Source organism: Lontra canadensis, unplaced genomic scaffold (assembly GCF_010015895.1).
Source record: "Lontra canadensis isolate GAN:19392208 unplaced genomic scaffold, GSC_riverotter_1.0 scaffold1, whole genome shotgun sequence".
In the NCBI taxonomy this organism is placed as follows: domain Eukaryota; kingdom Metazoa; phylum Chordata; class Mammalia; order Carnivora; family Mustelidae; genus Lontra; species Lontra canadensis.
In genome coordinates, this window is record NW_022630995.1 from 20,374,591 (window position 1) to 20,377,529 (window position 2,939).

At 32.2% G+C, this 2,939-nt stretch overlaps 1 non-coding gene across 1 annotated transcript; it reads left to right on the forward strand.

The window, feature by feature from the left end:
* Positions 1-510: 510 nt before the first annotated feature.
* Positions 511-644, forward strand: LOC116872009. The gene has a single exon (XR_004383579.1). It is a non-coding gene; the product is annotated as a U4 spliceosomal RNA (small nuclear RNA).
* Positions 645-2,939: the final 2,295 nt, after the last annotated feature.

Sequence of the window (2,939 nt, forward strand, 5' to 3'; positions counted from 1 at the left end):
GAGAGAAAAGTCATATTGCAAATCAGGAAACAATGCCAATTACCTCAGATTTCTCATTCATAGCAGGACTAAAATTTCTAAAGGAAAATGATTTTCATTTTAAAATTATATACCCAAAAATGTATCAGTCAAGTTTAAGAGTAAGAATAGAAGACCTTCTCAGTAATACAAACATTCCCAATATATATTTACTTTCCATTCTCCCTTTGATATGAAGCTATTATAAAATGTGAAGTCCAGGGAACAGGAAATCCAATGCCAAAAAGCAACAAAAGATGATCTAGAATTTAGGAAGGAAAATATTAGAATGATAGTGTGCCATCAGGTAATGAGAACAGACAGGATTTATTGTGTCAGGAAGAAGTGAGCTTCTAGGAGGAAGAAAACAAAAACAAAAACTAAACCCTCCAATTATGTAACATGCTCAGACACTTCAAAATGACATTGGTAGGTATCTATCATATCTGATGAAGCAAGTTCAAGCAATTAAATTAAGATACAAAGATAACTAGCTTTGTGCAGTGGCAGTATCATAGTCAATGAGGTTTATCTGAGGTGCGATTATTGCTAATTGAAAACCAAACGAGTCAAAATGCAAGGCAATCACTAATGCCAGAAAAATCAGTAAGTTTCATATCAAGAAAACCTAAGTATGCTTTAATATTATTGCAGAAACAATTAATTTAAATATATAGTCAATAAAATAAAAAACAAAATCGTTGATTCAAACAAAAAATACTCATATAATTATAGATGGTAACATGCAGGGATTTGAAGTTGAGGGAGAGGTATTATAATAAAAATTCCCCTCCTTTAACAGGAAGTTGCTAACTAATATGAAATGTTATATGAAATTACTAACACAGCATACTGTAGATAAAATATGAAAATAAACATCAGGAATAATAATTAAATATTTGAAAGTGGTCAGCCCTGGGTATGGGAGTAGGGGCTAGGGAAGAGAGAAGCAATATGCTGCTGTTTTCACTCTAAACTTTATAGTACCATATATACATATATATGTATATGATACTGTTTTAATCTTCTTACCAACTACTTGCTATTTTTTAACACAACTTAAAATACTGTATGTAATAAGATGATGAACTGCATTATTCTGAAAGCAACTCATTGCAATAAATAACATTTTGAGTGAAAACTTTAAAACTAGAAATTTAAAGCTTTGTGACTGTCAAAAGACACAGGGGAGGAAAGTGGGAAAGCCTGTCCTTACAGGCATAACATGATTTTAAATATATAATTATTGCATGTGAATGAAGTTGGCATTATCTTTATGACCTGCCATAAACATTTCAATTTCTATTTCTGTAAATACTCATTCATTTCCATACATTTTTGGCATAAATATTTTGAGTGAGTAAGGAAATAAAAATTTCTTCCTCTAAAGCTTTTTTAAGAATTTTCTCACATTAGTGTCACAATCTTATGATAAATTATCCAGCATTAGTACCCGCAAAACAGTTTGAAAATTTTCCCCAAACTATAGTTGGCTAGTTTTCCTTAAGAATGACTTTATTAACCTTGAAGGAACTCAGTGTTTTAGAATAATTTTGTGTGAATTTCCTCTAAGTGGTAAGAGTCTAGTTTGATAAGCAAATAAACTACAACCAATAAGAAAAGCACACAATAAATAATCACTACTTGTTTGCTAAATGAACAGATAAATGAATTTTCCATAGCAAATTAAGAAAAAATTCCAAGTGTGGATTACATTATATTTTCATACCCATTTCCAGCATCTTCCTTTGAAAGTTTGTCAATCACCTTAGCAAGTTATTGTAATCATGGGAGGCGGGGGGTTTAGGGGTGGAGGGACGACGGCCAAACCTCGTACAGAGCACCCATAAGGGAGCCACATGGTTTTTATTGTTGACTAAGAATTCACATCAATGAAAACTTTTCAAAAAGATAAGTTGTTTTGGAAGGAGAATGTGAGTCAAATCTGATATCTACCACTATGTTCCATTAGGTTATTTTATAACTCAAACATTGTTTTGTTTAGAACACCTTATTTATTGCAAAAAAAAAATTTACCTTACCTTATTATTACTCTACAATGAATACTAATAATTAGAAACTTGCCCATAGATCTAAGTCTTCTAATCTTTCTCCATAAATTTAATCTGAACCATCTTACTAAAACTGAATTCAGTGTTCACCTCTGTGTGCATGACTGCCCAATCTGTGTTTCTAGCCTTGACTTATGTGTTTTCCATTCCTGAATTTTCAGTTCCTCCTTTTGGGTAGCTCCAGATATCCTATGACTTCCTAAAAAATATGATGCATCTTCCCTTTCAAACTTTCTTAGTTTCATATTTTTCTTATGTCTGCACATGATACCTGCATCTATCCAGTCACCTAGACTCAAAACCTGTGTCTGCCTTGTTTTTCACTATGGTGCATTACCAATTATAATTTATCTTTCTTCCACAATATTTTCACACAATACCTCATATTTATTTCCACCCCCTGTCTCCTAGTTTATACATTTGTTACCTTTCATCTTGATTCTAACAATTGTCTGTGTCAAGTCTTCAATGATTTCATTATTATCTGAACAAAAATTACCAATGTTTCTTCAATATTTTAAAAAATAAATGCAGTTTCCTTGGTTGCAATCGAAAATTCTCCAAGGCTTTGCATCAAATTATTTCCAATCTCATTCTCCAGTGTCCACCTACAGGTATCTCACTTCCCTGTTCAATCATTTAAATATCTTTGTCTGCCTACCTCACTTCCACCACATATTCATATTGATAACTTGTATTTGGCATTCCCTTTCACCCTTAATTCCGCCTAAACAAATCCAGTCCTTTTTTCCAGGCTCATTCAAATGTCAACTATAACAAAGTTTTCTCTGCTACACTACAAAAAAATAATTTTATGCACATTTCAGTCCTCCAATAATTTTGTGAGCC